This window comes from Anoplophora glabripennis, unplaced genomic scaffold (assembly GCF_000390285.2).
Source record: "Anoplophora glabripennis isolate ALB-LARVAE unplaced genomic scaffold, Agla_2.0 scaffold25, whole genome shotgun sequence".
NCBI lineage: Eukaryota > Metazoa > Arthropoda > Insecta > Coleoptera > Cerambycidae > Anoplophora > Anoplophora glabripennis.
In genome coordinates, this window is record NW_019416306.1 from 379,670 (window position 1) to 402,643 (window position 22,974).

Genomic DNA, 22,974 nt, shown 5'->3' on the forward strand with positions numbered 1-22,974 from the left:
CTAGACTTAACTCTTTCAGATGTACATATTTTGTATTGTATTTTATTTAAAAAGAAGTAATTGTTATTCTAATATATATGAAGGTCCAAAATTTTTTCAATTACAGATGGTTTTGGAAAAGAATATTCAATACTTTTAGATCAAAATGTTAGTCTGCACTATTACTGCAAAAAATAAAACAGGAACTGTAATAAAAAGACGACCATAAATAATGATTTATTGGTTGTTGCTCTTAGCATATAACTAGGTATACCCAATACATAATGAAGGTAATATTAGAATATTTTAGCATAATTAAAGTAGTAATATTTTTTCTTCAGTTTTCCTTCTTCATAAATCATCCGCTGAGAAATTTCCTGGAAAAAATAGTATAGCATTACTTCAGTATAATGGTAAAAATAAAAAATAAATGTTATTAAACTTAATTAAGTCTGCTTTTAATTAATATGTCTAGAAGTTACTAAACAAATGTGTGTGTGTGTGTGTGTGTGTGTGTGTAGGTAAATTTTGTTTTTAATGAAAATACAATTTTTTGCAATGTATCCGGTTTTTGTTTCTAATTTCTAAACGAAAATATTAAAATAGTTGTTGTTGTCATAATAATTTCACAGTAATCATCAATGTAGATAAGATGGCACTTACATTTGATATTTCATATCAATCGTGAATAAAATACAATTTAGTCCCCTGGTATATAATCCTTTATTCCTCAATGGATGGAGCTGTAAGTGAAATGTACAACTTATACAAATATTTTTTTTAATTTCACTATAAACACTTAAGTTCTATACAGTGCCAAAATCTACCTACATTGAAAAATATTAAATAATAGGGACATATTTTGTCACTGAAATATAATATGCAATAAATAATAATCAGGTGATAATTTTCACAGTAAATAATAGCAGCAGGTACTACCTGTCAGGTAGCATTAAAAACAGCAGATTAACAAAACATACAACAACCAGAAATTTTAATGTTATTTACTTTATTATTGGCCATTCCAAGCGATTAAAAGCAAAGGCATAGCTAACAAAAAAATATCTAAAATATCTAGACGCTCAATCTGTAAGCTAAAAATAAGTCTATGTTGATTAAGTTACTTTAACATAATTTTGTTTCCTTAAAAAGTTATTATCTACCCTGAAAAATGTTTTTTTGTGGTACGATTTTCTGGAACAACGACGCGACGTAAAATGTTTTTGCTTATTTTAAATTAGTGCTGAAAAAACGTCGTTTTCAGACTGCCGATGGTGACATCTTCAAATAAAGCTATCCTGGTCTGCTACGCGAAATGGAAACACCACTTCTAAATGTGTGCGAAGAGGGGGATACTTTGAGGGAGAAAAGGACCAATAATGTATGAAATTAATAATAAAGTTAAAAAATTAAAGTTCGATTATTATCCGAACAGACCTCGTATTTTGAAAGTGATTCATGCTTATAATAACCTACAGGTATACAGTTGTTTAGAACATATTTAATATTTGTCCTACGTTCATATAGAAACGTCCTTTTATCGAAGAGAATAAGACATTTGTAAAAAGAAAATCGAATGGTAAGATGTAATCACCATGTACATTTTGTTTCATAATTTTCCATACTTGGTATTCCAGACTCTTATGTAGAAGCGTAAAACTAAATTTGAAATACGTAAACTTAATAATGTAGTTTTCCTTGATTTTGGTCAATTGTCTCGAGCACTTTTCAACGTTATTTACTTGCTTATAAGAAGGTTTTATATCTACATCTTATTACAATATTTCAATTTCTCGTATTACGGTTTGGTTTCACTGCAGAAATTTGTCAGCATTTTCGGTATGAAGTTGGTTTACTCTAGAAAATTGGATTGGCTCGGCAAAATATGAGATCCCAAGTTTATTCTAGAAAATACTTTTCCTTCTTTATCTTATGAAATATATATATTGAAGTGTTTTGACATTCGATTTCACCATACCAATAAGTATATTAGAACGATAATACTCGCTGACTATTCAATCGATTTAATTTAGTTACAGGACATTTTTACCCAATATCTATATCTTCTACACGGTCTTGTACCAATGTATGTGTTTATTCAATATTTCACTGTATCTATATTTAATCTGCACTTGTACAGGGTATTTGTGGAAGCTGCGTTACATATTTATTGGCGATTATGTTGTGAAAAATAAGAAAAAAGTTGCTATGCATATCAATTTGAAAATATCAAATTTTAGAGAAAGGTGCTTTTTGATGAAAAAGGTGAACATTCTAGGTATTTGAGAAATGAAAGTCTTACATGAATGTCCAGCTGGATTAAAAAAATACCTATGCCATTTTAGAAAATTGACGGTATAACCGAAAGATTTTTTATTGTGTAGGGATACCTTACACAATATATTTTTTTTTTATTTTGGGGATTTTCAATAAAAGAGTATTACATTTCTGAAAATATGCAGTGGTGCTCTATTTTTGTTCTCTTCTCATTTGAATATGTCGTCACTTACGAAAAATTTTGAAATTATCTAAATTAAATTAACCGTTGAACCAAATATATCAATTTAGTGTTAAATTACCTACATTCGTTTTGTAATCAAAATATATTCTTGGTACAGACAGACACAAATAAGTCAGACTTACATGAGATTGAAAAATAACGCATTCGGTTAGAAGGAATAAGATGTAGGCGCGGTGATTTGGGGCTACATGGGACTTACTGTTCCCACGTCCAGCGCGTATTTTTGGGCGGAGCTATCTCAGACGCAAACTTATTTGTGTAATAACTCATTTTTCATACTATTATATTTTATTTGTATATTATTTAGGTAATGTTTCCATTGTCATTTCCAGTTTTACAATATTTAAACTTAATGTAACATAACATATTCTGATTATACCTAGATATAGACGATGGCATTTTAAAACGTGTGATTTTTATTTGTTGTTGATTTTAAATACGTATATGAATATATATTAGTAAGTATAACTGAAATTACAAAACTGTATTAGTAGTAGTAGATATTAGGCCGGTCAAAATCGACACAAAAAATCGCTAAATTCGCAAAACATGATGTATCTCTGATTTTTTAGTATATTGTTTGGACTCATTAGGGCTATGTATACCCAAGTTTGCAACTCTCAAAAAGTTGTGGAAAAATTTTTACACACCAAAAACTGCGAAATTTTTGAACTTGTTTCAGATTCTGCTCTATATCTCCCTAATCCATGCATTTCGTCGAAAGCTACTCTATACGTATTTTAAGAGCATCAAATTTGTGACAAATTAAGAGCGGGGTCTGTAAGCCTCGTAGTTCTCTCAAAATCGCAAAAAAAAAACCCATTTAAGGTAAAATCACATTTTTCCATAAATGTTCCATAACCTTTCCTATCTTCTCTTTTTTGGTTTAGTAATGAAAAGAAGGCATGAAATCATTTAAAGAAACGGTGATATGTATTTTAACATAAACATAAGTAATCAAAAGTACAGTAACGTAAGCAATCAATCAGTCAATCAAATTAGATACAGTCAAATTCATCGCCTTGTTTTTGATGGCCCTGGGCCGTTACTTTTGTTGCTCTCTTCAATAGGTATGTCTTCCACTATTGGTGGGTCGCCGTCTTCGTCCCCTATAGGTAGGTACTCCAGTATTGGTGGATCGTCAGGGTTGTCTTAAGACTCGTCATCGTCGTCCTCTTCAATGATGATAAGGGCAGCGTTCTGGCACATTTCCCCAGAGCCCACATCTGAGCCCTGCTTTGAGGCAAGTGCAGCCACCTCTGCACCCCTTCTTGCATTTGCAAGAGAGGAGTTTTAGGAACTCTGCGGGGGCAGGAGCTTGCCGACTAGTAATGGGATTGAGTCCAGCCGAGGTCAATTCCCAACCCCAGTCGGTGGCCTCTTTCTCCACCCCTAACCACTTTTGCTTAAACGTATACTTCCAGAAGAGTGGCAGAGGTGAGGCGGGTTGCGTCCAATTCTCCACCAGCTCATTCAACCAAGGGGAAGAGGAGCTACCACCTGGATTTGAACTTTTCATTCATTCGCATTTACTGGGTGCGACACCACCTCTGCCCTCTTCTGGCAGGGGAAGATGAAAATATGGGACCACTTCAGGCAAAATCAAGCCCTAGTGGACCAAGCAAGAGTTTTCTTCCATACAGATGCCACACACCAACAAGTCGCAGCAGCCGGTGACAAGTGCCTAGTTGCCCTATATGGAGGAGACGAAACGAAAAACACCCTCAACGAGGTACGCTTCCGTACTTTTGTGAAGACAGCAGCCAACGCCAAAGCGAATCTGGCCCGTTTGCCCCCAACCATTGAGGCTGCGTCGTATCACCACTACCGCACATACCACCAGGTGCAAAAGTGGGGACGAAGACGGCGACCCACCAATAGTGGAAGACATACCTATTGAAGAGAGCAACGAAAGTGACGGACCAGGGCCATCAAAAACAAGGCGACGAATTTGACTATATGTCTAATTTGATTGACTGATTGATTGATTAAGTTACTGTACTTTTGATTACTTATGTTTATATTAGAATACATTTCACCGTTTTTTTAAATGATTTCATGCCTTCTTTCTTTTTCATTACCAAACAAAAAACAAAAGATAGGAAAGGTTATGGGACATTTCTGGAATAATGTGATTTTACCTTATATGGATTTTTGTGCGATATTGAGAGAACTACGAGGCTTACAGACCCCGCTTAATTTAAAGGTAATGAAATTGCCTACAAATTATATTCTATAAGTTCTAATCGTAGGATCAATGGTTTCGACGCAATTTCGGTCCAAAGAAGGTCTAAAACTAAAATTTTAATTTTTTGGAAATACTGCCCTATTTTCAAAGTGCCGTAATTCGGTAACCAATTGAGCTACAGAGCTCCGGTTAGGCTTATATTTGTCACAAATTTGATGCTCTTAAAAAACGTATAGAATAGCCTTTCAACGAAAAATGCTTGGATTAGGAGATATAGAGCAGAACCTGAAACAAGTCCAAAAATTTCGCGGTTTTTGGTGTGTAAAAATGTTTCCACAACTTTTTGAGAGTTGAAAACTTGGGTATACATAGCCCTAATGGGTCCAAATAACATACTAAAAAATCAGAGATACATCATGTTTTGCGAATTTATTGTCGATTTTGACCGGTCTATATTGTTAATTGTTGTTTTCGTTGTTGGTAAATCATATTCGTAATATAGTCTGTGTATATAGTTATAGCGTCGCGTTCTGTTTGATCTTAAAAATGGATGAAGAAACTGTGAAAAAACTGTGTGTAAATGGAATTTTGGTTTGACCTTCTTATGTCAACATTAGGATATATCTATATATTATCTTTGTGGCATCTTTTTCGTTATTTTTCATTTTCTGCGAAAAATGTTTTAATTAGTAAAATAAACCCTTGCGCCAAAAGGATTAGATAAGGATTATTTTTATGAAAAAAAAAAAATCCTAACCAAAAAATCTAACACTGAAAGAAGCACTTTAAAAAGTTGTTAACGTTTCAAAAATCTATCTGTTTTCGTTTTCTAAAATTTTTGACTTTTCTTCATAGTAAGTAAAACGCATCCAGTGAATTTTAGAATAAAAAATTTAAATGCTACTAATATGGCGTATAAACATCGCACCCGAAATTAGCCGCACGCATATAATTCTAACAAACAATATCACAAATTTACTGCCTATAGTATAAGTATCTATAGTATAATAATACGAGGTCTGTTCTGAAAATAATGGAACATGTTGAATTACGCGCTAATGGAGATATTTAATGATTGCAGTTGGCAGCGTCGCGTTGCGCATAACTTCCTCTGTAACGACATGTTCTTGGATTGTTAATATCTCATTTAGTTTTCATGATATTGTTATTTGAGTGCAACGTGTGTATTGAAATATGCGATTTTCTAGAACAACGATGCAACGTAAAATTTTGCGTCAAACCGATGAAAACTTTCACGGAAACGTTTTAAAAGATGATACTCTGGGTCGTACAAAATGTTACGAATGGTTCTCATGATTTCAAAGTGGTCATCAGTCAATTGAGTATGATCATAGGACCAGGAAGGCCTGTGACTTCAACTGATGACTCCCACGTTCAGAAAGGCAAAGATCTGCTGCGTGTGAATCGCCGATTGACTGCTAAGAGATTCCAGAAGAGATTTAGCATCTCAATTGGGTCATGCCATGAAATTTTGACTGAAAAATTGAACATGCATCGAGGTGCAGCAAAATTTGTTCCTCGTTTGATAACCGAACAGCAGAAAGATAATCGTGTAGACGTTTTTCCTAGAACAATGACGATGAAACATTAATTCAAAGGATCATACCCGGAGACGAAAACTGGATTTAAGGCTACGACATTGGGACAAATGTTAAATCATCACAATGGACAGGCAAAGAATCTCCACACCCCAAGAAAGCACGTCAGTCTCGATCTAATGTCAAAGTGATACTCACTGGTTTTTTTCCGATTTTAATCGAATTGTCCATTTTGAATTCTTGACTCATAGTGAAACAGTGAACCGTGTCAAGGCGTTTTACAACGGTTACGTGATAAATCCGCTAAAAGAGACCAGAGTTGTGACGAGACAATTCATGGTTCTTGCACCATGACAATGCGCCAGTACACTCTGCTTTCTCAATTCGTCAGTTTTATGCCAAAAATCATATTACTGTCCTTACTCGCCAGAGCTGGCTCCTTGCGATTTTTTCTTATTTCCGAAATTAAAATCAGTGCTGAAATGACGCCGTTTTCAGACTATTGATGACATCAAAGCAAATTAGTTACAGACTTTAAAGGCTGTTTCAAATAAAGCTATCCAGGACTACTTCGCAAAATGGAAACATCACTGGGAAAAGTGTTTGAATAGGGGAGGGGAGTACAGAAGGAGACAATGACCAATAATGTATAAAATTAATAATAAAGTTTAAAAAAGTAAAGTTCGGTTATTTTCTGAACAGACCTCGTACAACAAACGGTGTATTTTAGTTCTGCGAGGAGCATTAAACCAATAAAGGAAGTATGCTGACAAGATGTCAGCCAATATTTATATTAATTTAGACTGAATTTATGTTCAATATTTTCTATGCATTATTTTAAACCGTTGTACTAACATTCCCAATTCTTAACCTCAGTTATACGTATTTAACAAAGTTCTAAAATCATGTGGCAGAATATTTGGCAGAGAAACGTTAGTTATTCAAATACCAAGTTCTTTTTGAGCTACGTGTTGTATGTTGAAGGATGTTGCTTAAATTCTCATTTGTTTACATGTATTGAGATGGTGGTATATCATTAAACCTGTATCGTTTGGTTTATTTCAGTGGAATCTTTATTTTTTATTTCTTAATGAGTTTTCATTAACTAGTAAATTATTTTAATTTGTTCTAAACAACTACGGCCTATTTACGTTCTTATAATAACTAAAAATGCTTTAATAAAATTATTTTATGTTCAATGCAATATATTCATATCTTAACTGAATCATTGTAAAGGCGCCTTGCTGGGTGGAGTATGAAGCTTCAAGCAAATCCAGAAGACGATAAATTAGAAGACCGAGAATTTTCTGGAAAATATTATGCACTAATTTACTTAACTTTGCACCGTTTTAATTATTGCTATAGGTAGTATTATAGCAAACAATTTTAAACACCCTGTATCTGTGATGCGTTATTGCATGTAAAAATGTATGTAATAAATTTTCATGGGCTGTTCTTTCACTATCTGCCGGTACTATTTTTTTTTATAAATAACATGGACTCCGACCCATGCATTATTTCTACGTTTCTTTATTAAAACAGATACATTTTTGTAATATTATGTAAGAGTGCACTTACATTTCACTATCATTATCAACTATACGGAAACTAAAAATTTACATTATCTAAGTGTGCTTATTTATTTCCTTAGATATGGCTTTCAAGGATATTGATTTTATATGTATACTTTTAGTAAAATTCTTCAGAAGACTTGTCTTTAATTACTTTATATACGTGTAAACTTTTATCTGTTCATTAATAATGGTGAGGATATAAACTTTAATAAAACCGGTTTAGATGTCTGTAACTAATAACGGATCAGGAAAATGTTAGGTATTTTAAATTTTTATAATACTAATTGCTATCTGTAATTTATTTGATTTAACATATTTATAGCAATTTAAAAATATATGTCTTCAAAATAAAAGGAAACTTCGCTATAATCATAATTCCATATACTAGATAAATTACATTAATACACATATTTTTTTTTTCAATTACTTACTAGAATAGACACATTTAGATACCTACGCAGTAGAGTTATAAATTAACCTGCATAAAAATATGCTGTAGAAATAATATTTAATCAGAATTTCTAGAGAAAATTAGCTACATATTCCATTTTGAATAATTGAAAGAAGTTTCAAAGTTTAAATGGGCTTTAAAGAGTCCCAGACTTACGAGTTTCTAGAATTAGATCAATCCAAGCTGGAACCGCTAGAGCTCCTACATAATATTCACTAAACCGGTATTAGAAAAGTTTCGTCTAACTCCATTCTTTTAAATGAACGTTCGTAATAATCCCGATATTAGACTACATACTTCTAATTTAATTTATTGGTAAAGAAAAATAAAATTCTAGATGCAAATATAGGTATACCAAGATAATTTAGGTAATTACAAATAAAGCAAAGTATTTTTAAACTGTTTTATTATTAGTTTACGAGTATTTAATTGGTATGTACCTAGTATGTATATATAGGTATAGTTATATTTTTTTAAACAATAAACTTATTCTATGGTTTTTGGAAAATTGCCATTTATACATACAGTAAGCATTCAGACATTTGTCTGTGGATTTTATATGGTAATCGGGATTACCTATATAGGTAATCCCGATTTATCCTGAACTTATATACTATAATACTAATTACAACGTACAAATAGATGATACTGTACACTGTAAGAAAAATTGAGTGAAATTTTCCTCTACTAGTATGAAAACATCAAAATTTATGAGTGAAACTATCAGTTTTACTTCAAATATTATTAAAAATGTGTAAAATTATCAAAATGCCAATATTGACTGAAAATATAGGTACTCAATAATTTCACTCAATTTCACTCCGTACCTTTTAGCTTTCACTCAGACCGATTTATTTACAGTGTATCATCAAAATATAATTTTTTAATTTCATTTTTCTGGGCCATTCTTAGCAGAGCTGGGCAAAATACTTTCAAAATGTATTCAAAATACAAATTATAAAATACTAGCACGAAAGTAGTTTAAAATACACATAATACTTCTTTGGCAAAATATTTTAAATATAAAATAATTAGTACTTAAAATAGTATTTTAAATATGTTGAATATTAAATATGTATATTGAAAAGATTCATTAACAATATTTAAATATAAGTTAGTTTGAGGTATATAATAACAGAAAGTGTCAGTGATTTCTTGTTCAGCCCCGGCCAGGGTGAAAGAAGATAAAATAAATGGGTTTTTCAAGATATCTCAAAAGTGGTAAGAGCTAGAAAAAAAGTTATAAAACTTGTAGAACATAAAATTCTATATAAAAATGGTCTATTGACTTTTTTGTACTGTTAAAATTAACAGAGTTAGGGAGGCTAGAAGTTAAGGGATGATTTCAGAAATATAAAAAAACCATAACAAACAAAATGAATGAATTTTATAATTTTTTTTTTCAATCTACTCTAAAAAATGTAAACTATCTTTTCAGAGAAATAGATAATATTTTTAAATTTTTAATAAAAAAGTTATCACAATTTCAATTTTTTAATCGTTAGGTATAAAAAAATCAGTCAAGTTGACCAAAATTGCGATTTAAAGGCTCATTTATTTGGACTATAAAAGGTAGTAGACAGAATAGCAATAACACAACTCAAATAGCAGAATGCGGAGTAGAATGTGCTAAATTCAGGCATGCAGGTGCGTAATTTTGTTTAGTATATGTACCAGTCGCTAGGCTAACAGGCAAAAAGTATTTGTTTTTGGTAAGTATTTTGGATATTTTAAATACTTCGAGTATTTTAAATACTCAAGAGTATATAAATTACTTTTAGAAGATTTTAAATACTTTTTAAAATACAAAATACTTTATTAAAGTATTTGAAATACAAAATATTTTTCGTGTTATAGCAAAAGTATTTTAACTACAAAATACAAAATACTATTTTATATTTAAAATACTATTTGGTATTTTTTTGTCAAAATACTCCCAGCTCTGATTCTTAGTAATAAATCTACATACCTCCATATATGCGATGTAAAGAAAGCTTCGAACAAAATTATACTCGTCTCGACTTAATATATCTACTTCTATCTAGTTCAAATAATAATCTTATATAAATTTTGCTCTTTTACAACTGTTGCAGAAAATTCAATAATAATATAATCTTGTGAACTCACTAAAATGTTCAAAGTGCGCGTAATAATTTAATGGTTGTTGTCAGGTACTAGTTATCATCATTGTATACAAAATCAGTGTCAACAGCGTCTGCAAGCAAACACTAAATTTGGGGACGTATTTTTGTTTCCCTACTTCTGTTATTTCTATAATAAATAATCGAAATCTATTTGTTTTATCTGTAATGTGGGTGAACAAATGTTTTCAAGAACGCAGTGAGATAGTTTTAATCTGAATACTGTGGGAAAATTTATCGGCATGTATACCTAAATATAATTCTACATGTGCAGACAAAGTTTACTTCGAGATCATTTTACTATAACGCTATCTGTATGTGGCTGTAACAGGTTTGGTAAAACTTTCATAATGAATAAATTTTAAGTTCTCCTCGCGGTTGTATGTAAATTGTGTACATTTAGGTGTAGGAAATAATAAAGTATAGTTAAGTTAGTAAATATGTTCCTACAGATAAAGAAGTATATTCCAATAGGTAACTAATTTTTATGCAGTTGTAAATACGTGACATATGTGAATAAGCACATCGCATCCGAAATAGAAATGATGCAGTCACGATACAGACAGATGTAGAAACGTTATCTCAAATACTACAACATTTTATGGTGTTCAAGAATATGTACATGGCTTTGATGGTGAAAAATAATTTGAAATATTTCTGTTTGTAGAGAAATGAAATACGAATAAAGCGAGAGGTCGTTCGATCCGATTGCGTAATTAGAAACGAAGAAAACCAGAAAGAATCAGAAAATTTAACGTTTTTTAAATTTATTAGTCCGCCATTTTTTAACTTGTAGAGCTGACCCTGTGCAGGAAAGTAGTGAATTATATGTACTTTAAGTGTGCAAAACAGGCGCTGTGTGACCATTAGTTTTGGCACAATTGCAACATTGAATTTTTTGGATCACTATTTTGCAAAATTTCTGGATGCGTTGGAGGTGGTCCGATTTTAATTCAGTCGAATTTTAAAAGTAGAAGTATAATACTACAAAACGTATATTCTAATTTTCCGTTAAAATGATGCGAAATAGACGAAGAATTCCTCCAAACATGCTCAAAAACGGTCGAGCGCGTTTACGCGGTCGAGTAGCAGGGGAAGATCGGGAGATGAGGGGCAGTGAATATATAGGTACTATACAATTTTGAATATTGTTAGTTATAGTATAGGTTAAAACTAAAAAAAATACGTTTTTGCATACAAATGTTTATAAAAAATGATTGGAATTGATTGGACTAAAACGTAAAAATTGATTGAAGTTGTATCGAAAATAACAATTAGTTTTAAAAAAAAATTAATAAGTTTTTTATTAGAAATACAATATCAAATACAGTGTTATCAATAAAAATCCGAAAATGTAATTGGCGCAGAAATTTCGAATTGGCTGGTCCTAAAAAATCAAGTTTTCTGAACCAATGTTTTTTGGATTTTTGTTATTTAATTACATTGTACGTATTTAAAATTGTAATTCTATTTAAAAAGTAGGTACATAGTTCTAATTGCGAAACGAGGTGAATTCAGTGTTATGTTCAATATACTGGGTGTCTCTGAAATGTATGTTCCAGCGAGCCAATTTAAAGGTAAAAGGCTTTTCCTGGTGCAATTAGTGTAAATTACCGACTTGCACAAATGACGTAAATTGGAAACATCAGTTAAAAAAATACATATTCATACATATTTTGTGTATTATCTGCTCGTCACAATTATTTTTTTCTGGTGAAAGCTAAAACTTTTTAAAATAAATTCTGACTTCCAAAATTTTGACAAATCATACCTTTTAGTCGCAAAAAAATTCAACAAACGCCCGTCACATGCAGGCCGACAAATAAACTTTCAATGGATAAGAACCACTGTCATTTGTCAGTGTCTGTTGTTTCATGAATTAGATGTCTTCTAAAAAGTTCTTCTCTTCTAATTTTGAAATTACGAATTTATGTAATTTAATAATTAATTATGCCCAACATTTATACATTTTCGGAGATGACAAATATGATTAAAATGTTATGATATTGTAACACATTTACGGCAATGTGTCAGGGAATACCGAAAAAGATATCCTAATAGAAGAAATCTGTCGCTACAATGGAAAGGAATTTGCGTAAAACAGGACATTTCAATATTGATTTAGACAGAGAATGACAACGTAACGTTCGACGAGCTGAATTAGAAGAAAATTTGGAAAGGATTGAAGAACAAGAAACAAAGAAAGAAAGAACAAGTACAAGCTAATATCATTGCATAGGTACTAAAAGAACAACAATTGTACCCATTTCATGTACAGCTTGAACAAAATCTACGACTATATTTTTATCAAGCGATTCAAGAACGGAGCAGGGAAAATATAAATATTCATAAAAAAAAATATTATTTACCGATGATGCTTCTTTTACGAGAAGAGGTAGCTTCAATTTACATAATAAAGACGTACCTATACGCCCAGGAGAATAGATAGATACTCATGCAGTAGTAGAACGGCATTTTTAACGAAATTTTAAAATTAATGTATGGGCGGGAATAGTTGGAAATAATTTAATTGGCCCAGTAAGATTACCAACCATCTTAAACGGAGAATTGTATCTTAATTTCTTACAAACTATTTTATCCGTTGAACTAGAAAATGTACCCTTGTATGAGAAAGAAAATGTGGTTCATGCACGTTGGTGCTTCTCCTTATTTTACAATAAATGTAAGTGCCCATCTGCATGAACAGTTTGAAAACCGATGGATTGGTAGAGGAAACGATGCTGCAATAAAATGGACACCACCTTTACCAGATATGAATCCTTTGGATTTTTTTCTGTGGTGTGCGTTAACAGCACCACTATATGCCACTCCAGTTACTTCAGAGGAAGAGTTATGGGAGCGCATAGTAACGATTTGACTGATTTAAAAATATATTTGAGATGATATATTTTAATTTTTTAAGACGAATAAACACGTGCATTGTGCAAAATGGATGTTTAATTGAACATTTAATACGATATTATTTATGTACTTTTCTTTAATTTTTGTTATAAAATTTCCTATATCTTGTTATCACTTTAGTAGACATTTATTTATTTTTATTTTTGTTAATAATGTTTAATAAAATTATTTTCACAAACTGTCATTTCTTATAACGGGTGCTCGTAACTTGATTATTTCCAATACATAAGGCGCAAATTTATTTGCTGGGCTGCATGTGACGGACGTTTGTTGATTTTTTGCGACTAAACAGTATGAGTTGTCAAAATTTTGGAAAACAGAATTTATTTTAAAAAGTTCTAGCTGCCACCAGAAAATTGTGCATACACAAAAAAATATGAACTTTTTTTTAACTGGGGTTTGCAGATTGAGTCATTTGTGCAAGTCGGTAATTAACATTAATTGCATCAGGAAAAGCCATTTACCAATATATTTTTATATACCAAATTTATTTTTAATCGTTCAACCCTTTTCCGTTTTATAACTGAGTAGGTATTGACATTTTTTCAAAAACTTTGGCTCCACCTAGCGCTCTTACGGTGCATTTTTGCATATAAATTCTAGGGTGGCTCGCTGGTACACGCGTGTCAGGGACACCCTGTATTTAAGTGCGTATAAAACTCTTTTAAATAAAAAAAAAACTAGAAAGCAAATACTTTTCGAATTGAATTGAAGAGATTAATTTTCCTGAAAATATAAACACCAAATGAACAATTATTTGTAGATTCAGTGATTTTTGCCTTCACTGTAAAAAAAATATGGTCAAATTACTTGAATTTTCCATAGTAACCCATAGAAAGTTCAAGGAATTTTACCATACTTTTTATTACAGAGTTGCATAAATTAAATTTATGGGGTAGGTATATCATATATAATTTTAAAATTAAAAGATTCCTATTTTAATTACCTATCGTAAGGGCATTATGCCCTTGAAAATAATGAACTTCCTTCTGCTTTATTTTTTATATATTACGGTGTTTTAGTGGTGTTGAAGGTAGGAAGTAAATTTAGAAATCGAATCAATACTGAAAAAAGAAAGTCCGGTTATTTGTGGTTTGGATAAAAGTATTGTCCTAAAGGGCACCAAAGGGAGTAAACCTTTCTGAAATGAAACATTCTATTGTCCCTAAACATAATACTGTTGTACCGTTTGGTCTTACTTTCACCTAGAAGATACACCGGTAGCAAATAAAACAGTGAATAAAATCCAGATATAAAGGAATGCATTAGCGTATTAGAGTCTTAGAAAATGTATGAAAATAATAAAACAAGTTATGTGCATTGGACAACTATGAAGATAAGGCCTCCTGCTTAATTCTGAAAACTTCTTATCTTAATCATTATCTGCTTTTGCTCTAAGAGGTTCATTACTGCTAAATATTTATTTAATTAATACAAAACATTTAGTTGTCTGTAATTATGCAAGCACTCATACTTAGTGAATATTATAAAATTTGCCTGAGAGCGTAACACTAATTAGACCTAAACTAAGATAATGAGCAAATGCCGCGATAACATTTTTGAATAATGTCGTTTAACCATAAATTCTAAAAATTAAGTTATTTCGTAATTTTTCAGTGGTGTAGACCTTTAGATTAACTGTAATATATTTTAAAGAATAACTTCAGCACTAAACAACATTATCAAAATATAATTTAAACATTTTCTATTCTTTTCAAAATGGATGTTTTTCTATTTGAAAAAAATATGAATTATGCAAGATACTTACAGTAGTAGCAGTGATGCTTCGTGGTAGGTTTGTATGAAGGGGCTTAATGTATAGGTTGATGATTCCGATATTTCCCAATTAATAAATTATTATAACATAAGCGTACAGAATATTTGATCCCCAAAAAAATTAATTTTTATTAACATCATTTATTATTGTTTATCCACATTCAAATGATCAACGGCCATCCTGCATAGTTTAAGGAGAATCCGATACCTATCTACAGGGTGTTTAGAGTCTACAGGGTAGCTACAGAGCGCAGTGATCGATAATTTTTGTTATGAAATTGATATAAAAATCAATACTTAATAGAAATTATAAAAAAAATTAAAGAATTCCTTAAATTATAAGTAAGGGGATAGTTTCATCAGAGTGCGTATATCTACAGGCTGATACTGAAATAATTTAAAAAAGGTGCTTGAGACAAATAAGATATGGCCCTAATAAGGCTTGCATTTGGAAAATTCTGCTAACGGCCACAGATTACATTGCGAATATATATTTTGTATTCACGAATATAGTTCCGCACTGTAGTAAAAAGTACACTGTAATAAAAAGTATGGTAAAATTTCTTGAACTTTCCATGGTAACCTTTTGGAAGTAATATTCATGTAACATTTATGTAATATTAAATAAAACCTTTAAAGTATACTTATATTGATTATTAATGAATTTTACTTGAACACTGCATGGCAACAGGTTACCATGGAAAGTTCAAGGAATTTTACCATACTTTTTATTACAGTACAATGCGCAACAAAAATAAATGAACCTACTGAAATCTAGCGGTCTCATACCATAAACAACACACAAGAATTTTATTAAATAGCCACTGTAAAACACTAACTTTTTTTTTCAATTTTTGCATTTTTTTAAAATTTATTATGTACTTATTTTTTATATAATTTTGATTATGTATTTATAAATAAAATTTACCAGTATCCATCTTTCATTTCCTAGCACGGTACCATGAACTTTTTGTTGGACTTTAAAGTGCATGATGGTTTTGGTTGTCTTGAGGATTGTCTATAAATATTAAAATTAACAAATTTCAATGCCGAGTTGCTGCGTCAGCGACCGAACCTGGTACGTACTGCCAACCCCTTGGTTCTTCAATTGAGATCAGAAAGACTATAACAAATATGTATGTAGGTACCTATAGGATAAAATAGAGGTTTTTTCATGGCATATTTTGTTATTTAAAATATTTTGGTATTCGTATTTATAATTAAATTACTCATTTATTAATATTAAAGATTAGGTATTGTTTTATTTGGATTAAAAATAATGAATTAGTGAACATTTATTTAATTTATTTATGATTCCATTCCATTATTTAGTCCATGTAGGGAGCAATATATATAATAAAAACAATTAATATTAGTTTTACAACCAGCAATGAATATTTTTTCACGAAATTTCTTACAAATCCAACCGATGGGGTGCAGAGTCCAGTAGCGTACACATTTTGAATAAAGCATTTCTATAAGTAGGCTTCGATAACTAAAAATGAATTCAGATGTCATATGACAACATTTTACATTCTAATTTTGTGCCATTGTTATTGTCATTGTCATTGTTATTGTCATTATTATTATTTGGATGGTTTTTTGTTTCTGTATTTTTTAGACCAATTTTTGAAAAAAAATACTGTTTACATAATCGTTGACGTTTCTCAATTATTATTAGTATCTATCTACTCAGGTCGTAGGTATTTGTAACAGACTGAAGAAATGCTTATTCGGAAGGCTGAATATTTTTTGAAACGAATGAATTGTATAAGCATAATGTTGAAATTAAGTTTTTCTGGCTTATATTTTTTTATGGTGAACTTGTCCATACTTGTATGTATTGTTGCTAAATTGCCGATACTTATGTACCTATACGTTTTATTTTCAGCAAGTACATTTTACAACCTAAATTTCGTTAAAATTGATCTAGGGATTTCGAAGATTTTAGAAAAAGTGAATAACTTTTAACACCTTGAATCTAATACGGAAATATTGCTAGAACAGGCCTATATTACAATTTTTTATTTTATTTTTGAAGGCGAATCTCCCGGGAGACTAGTTTCCCCTAATTTCCCTAGTTTTTCTGCTGATTTGGGCATTTTGCCATCTGTGAAAAACTAAAAATTAATTATACAAATCCTTGTGCGGAAAATATGTCATTGTTCACTGATACTAAAAAAGCAAAGAAATAGAAAATAAAGATACATATGCACTCTATATTACATTTTCCAATTATTTTCATGAGTAGAAAGGTACTCGTAAAAGAAGAAACTACGCCCGCAAATACACAACTTCAGGCGATATAGAAAATAGCTGTTAATAAATTATAGGTAGGTGAGAGTAAATTGGAGTTATAAAAAAATTGTTATGAATGGTTAATAAACTCATAGCTTAGACAGTCATAACTAACCCATTGTTTCAAATTTAATAACCTTTTAGTATTAGTCAGTTTTTTAAAACTTATTGTTGCATTATCTTTCGCAATTTTTTAGCCTTAATTTATGGCATATATTTTAGTAAAACATAAATATTTCAAAAAGAGTAAACGCGCGTTCAATCAGCAAATGTATCTTAACACTTTTACTTTATTAGAAAACTACCTATATAAAATAATATGTGCGCACGCGTAGTTAAAAATTGTTTAGGGACTTTGGGCATAATATAAAGATACACGATCCAAATGACCAAATGCTAATACTACATAGTAATTTCTTATCTGTTATTATGGCAATATGATAATCAGGCACATGCACATTTCCAGTTATTTAAGGAGATAAAAAATATATTAAATAAATAAATGTAAAAAACAGCAACCGATCGGTTCCATTACTTTAACTTTTTAAAGATAAAGCAAATGCTTAAAGATAAAGATATATTTGCTGACTGAACCCATTTTAAAAACAATTTCTTGTGTTTTTTACTACTAATAAAAATATGAAAATACTGGTGTTATTGTACGTACAAATGAAACAGCCACTGTAATATTATACTTTTCTCGATTCCTGCCTCTCAACTTATTATCAATAAACCCCTTTAAATGGTTTGTCGTCTACGTCACTGATCCCATCTTCATTTCAGTGACTTTGCTAACAAAATTGTAATTTATATTTCAGTACGATAAATGTCAAAATATCACTATATTTGTCAACATATCAAGTGAAGAGTACTTTTAGATAAATTAATTGGGCACCCAATTGAGGAGGACGATTTTGTGCATAACCTCTTTAGTATTCCGTGCTATCTCAAACACCGCGTTCATGCTTCTCTTCTTTGTGAATACACAGTGATATTTAATTAAGTGTACATACCACATTCCAACTAAAAACACATATACACATTAACGTGAGTATTATTATTAGGTATAGAAAACCTAAAAGGAATTTTATTACTCGCATGCATTTGGTTAGAAAATTCATAACTGAGATATCGGGACATGCTTTCAAAAAGATATACCTACTTATTACTTTGATTAAGTAAATAGTTTATAAAAGTTGCGTTACCTTGGCCCGTTAAATAGACAACAATTAACAAAACGACAGACCAAAATGGCCGCAGCTGTAAACAGTTATTTGTATAGATCGGCTTCATTCTCTGTCGAGCGAATGAGCGCATGTCGCGTCGCCTTGGTGCGCCTGGAAAGTTTGTTGCAGTTACAGTGTCGCAGTCATTACTTTGAACCGCCCCATTGCTTCTGTAACGGACGACGAACAAGTCTCCAAATTCCACTAAATAAATTAGTATTTAAAAAAGTACTTAATGCATATAATTCTAGTGGATTATTGAGATTAGTATCTTATTTATAATATAGTTCTTATGAGAAGTAAAATTCCTGCTGGTATTATATTTTACAGTAGTCAGTTGCTATAATTCGATCATTAACGTGCAATCCCTCACTGTGTATTAATTATAAAAATAGATTAGTTCTAAACAGGTTTACTAAACAATTATGTAAAGAAAGTGAGTACTTACATAAGTAATAGATAGATATTTATAAATCAAACTACTTAATTTAAACAATGAAAAACTAGATAATACACATATTTTACGACGTTATGAGCAAATTGTAATCTGTAATCTGTAATCTTATTCATTATTTATACACTTGCACATAGATTATTTTTTCCATTTATAAGGTAGGTAAGTATAGGTATGCTATAAGGTGTACGTACATATGCATAATATGTTTTATAGTAAGAAAAAATATTCAGATTAATATATTTTTTTCTAAACTTTTACTGTTAAACTTATCTACATATGTTTAGCAAAATTGGTACATCCTTTATTTTTGAATAGGGAATCTGTTTATAGAAATTTTCTACCACTCACAAATACATTTATTTTAATAAAATATCAATATGCATGAAGTTACTAGAACTTTGTTACTATTTTTTCACCTATAAAGTAACAGTAACAGTACTTTCTAACATGATGGGTATAATCACAAAACCTGAAAACTTGAAAAAATTAATAATTAATATTTTATTGCACTTTATGACGGGGAAGAATATGTAGAATGATATCAAAAAAGTGACGCCAAGTTGGCAAATTGCAAATAAGTGGCAAAAGGTCGAAAGGTTCTACCTTTAATTTACAGTTAACAAATTTGTGAAATATGCCTTTAGATACCTTAAATTAATTGTAAAAAAGTGAAAGAACATGTAAATTTGCCACTTGCCAACTTAACGTCACATCTTTCGAGTTACTTTTTTGATATTATCATTCCCAATTATAAAGTGCAATAAAATGTCTACTAATTATTTTTTCACGTTCAAATCCCACTTCGACTGGAGTAAAATATGTATTATACTCAGTATGTACCTGCCTACGTAAAAAATGATAGTAATATTTTTGTTTGAAAGTATTTATTTTTAGCATTTCTTAAATAGCGTTTTAATTATTTCGCTGCACTGAAAATTAAACTTAAAAAAAGTGTTGTAAATATATCCTTATTCCATAAGGATCAGTTAGAGATTGCTTTTAACTAACTTATTTTTAACAGAGACGAAGTGATTAATTTACGTTCTAGTACTAAATCTATGAGTAAATTAAACCTATGCCCCTCTTATAAAAACTATATACAGGGTGATTCACAACTTATCCAAAAAAATTTGGGAATAGATGCGGCATGAGAAATGGAGTCAATATTGTAAAAAAAAATTTATAAAATCCTTATAGTTTCCGAGAAAAAAATTATTGAAGTTTTAGTGCTTTCAACCATTACATAGCTGGACAACTGTAGTCACTAGTGTCATTCGTAATACGCCTGGAGAGCCACGTGGCCTCAGCAACTCCGAATACTGAAATCCGATGTTTATAATGGTAGTCAGTGTCAAAAATGGCTTGCGTGTATAGCAACTCGGAGTTGATGCATATTGTTTTAGTTTATGGTGTAGTAAGAAAACATTTGTATTATGGTGAAGTATTTGTGTTATGGTGAAACAAAACAGAATTTGTGTTAGTTCGTAGAAACTGAGTAAGACGGACCCAAATGTGTTTACACGTCGGTGGACAAAATTTTGAACAGTTATTGTAACATCAGGTATGTCAAATTATTTTATTATTTAAAACCACAAATGAATTTTATTAATTAATTATAACAATAGCGGCAAAATCAGTTGAATTTGCTGATATAAAATAGGTGCTATAAAATTCTGTTTACTTTTTTCCTTGCGAAATCCTTTCAAGTTTTTGTGTGCTTTTATCACTGCCGCCTTGACGGTCGCATTGTGTCAGGTCAGGTTTTACAGCGGACCAGTTTCCAGTGCCGTGCAGAAGTGTATTTTTAAATCATCTTCGAACTGCACTTTTTGATATTTTCTTTACAAAATTGTATTTGTAAGGGTCCCCTGTACATCCAGATTTTTTTTTTTTTGGATAAGTTCTGAATCACCCTGTATACCCGAGAATAAATATCTTTAAAATTATAACGATGATTATAGTTTATAAAACAAATGCAACGAACTAGAATTTGTGCCACATATTACTAAAGATAAGTATTTAAAATTTATTTAACAGTTCTACAATTTTGTGAAACATATTTGCTTTCTAATTTGCCTAATTATCTACCTAATTGTGTTAAAATTTCATAGATTTTCTACAAATATATTTACACACTGTAGCCTTTGCAATTGCATCATTATTGAATTTTTTTAAAAACTTGTGTAAAAAGTTAAAAAATTTTTATAGATATTGCCTTGTGCTACAAAAAAAATTGATATCAGTCTATATTATTACAATTTTTTATTTAAACAATGTTTACTTTAGTCGAAGTTCTAAAAGAAGCACAAATAAGTACCTATATGAGGAAAACAGAACGTACTGCCCTGAAATAAAATATAATAAATAATATAAACGGATTTAGAAGACATTATTATTTACAGACGATTATAACTTCTGATATCTTCACTTATTCACCAACATTTTAATACATCGTATTGTATTTTTAAGTATGATATTGTGCGAAACAACTACTTTACGGGCTACATGATCCGTGCAGCATTGAATTACTCCTCCAATAGTAATCAGCAAAATCGCAATTCTATAAATTATAACGTAAAATAAAAACTATTAGTATAAGTATAATACAAAAATCTGTTATTGGGTCCTAATGTTATTAATTATTAAAAAGTATTTGTAGGTACCAATATATTTTTGATGTGTTGATTTACCTGTGTTATTAAATTACACAGCCACACAAAAAAATGTAGTCTGTACTTTTCATGCGACATATGTTATCCGTAGTATTTTTACCTCCTGATCACGAATCCGGGGTCAGAATTGAGCTATCACATCACAGGAATTTCCTAACCTCAAAAAACAGATCAAAAATAGCAAAAATTCACAAAAAAGTGCTAGGAAAAATAGAATTTTTTTTTTTCTATATTCAAATGTTCATTTATATAGTTAACACCCCGCCAAACGTGAATTAGCTGTCAGAATTGATGGTTCTTTTTCTAACCTCAAAAAAAAAACGTATGAATTAAGGTCAGATATCACCAATTTCCAAAAAATAACAAATTCGCGCCAAATTTGGTATACGTGGGTTTTCGGAGTCACTGATCACGGATCCGAGGTCAATTTTGCAAAATTCAAGATGACGGATCCAAGATGGCCGACCAAATTTTAAAAAAATAACAGATTCGCATCAAATTTGGTATAAGGGTTTTTTTTTAATTCTGACCGTGGATTCACGTTGGACGGGGTTTTAATAACTATATATATAAATGAACATTTGCATATAAAAAATATATATATTTTTCCTAGAACTTTTTCATGAATTTTTGCTATTTTTTATCGGTTTTTTGAGGTTAGGAAACTCCTGTGATGTGATAGCTCAATTCTGACATCGGATTCGTAATCAGGAGGAAAAAATACTACAAATAACATATGTCGCATGAAAAGTACAGACAACTTTTCTTTTTTTGTGTTGCTGTGTTCTCAATTATTAATTCCCGTAACTGCACATTATTCTCAGGTTTGTTAATATAGGTAAAGAATAAATTTTTTGAAGACACAAGATTTACTTTTTGATTTGCCTAAGAAGAGTTTGTAGGTGTTCATCGACATAGGAAAGTTAATAGAGAGCGAGTAAATTTTCATTTTGTTGCCTGCCTTTAAATACAATGAGTGGTTTAGATGTCACCTTACATATCAATCAAGAAAAAGTGGAGCGTTATCCACTGCACAGCAAGAATAGTCTTACATTATTTGCTTGAAAGGATATTCAGAATATTAGATTATTAAAGTCGAAGTTAGAATAAGTATCCCTTCTAATTTACCATTAAAATGTGTGTTCTATTCGCCAGACGTTCGCTGATTGCCAGCAATTTATGGTCAACATAATTGATCAACCGAACGGTT

The 22,974-nt window shown here is 30.7% G+C and overlaps 1 long non-coding RNA gene across 1 annotated transcript; it reads right to left on the reverse strand.

Moving 5' to 3' along the window:
* Positions 1 to 214: 214 nt before the first annotated feature.
* Positions 215 to 18,697, reverse strand: LOC108903546. Its single transcript, XR_001964208.1, has 3 exons — positions 18,615 to 18,697; positions 643 to 722; positions 215 to 356 (listed from the first exon to the last, which is right to left on the reverse strand). It is a non-coding gene; the product is annotated as an uncharacterized LOC108903546 (long non-coding RNA).
* Positions 18,698 to 22,974: the final 4,277 nt, after the last annotated feature.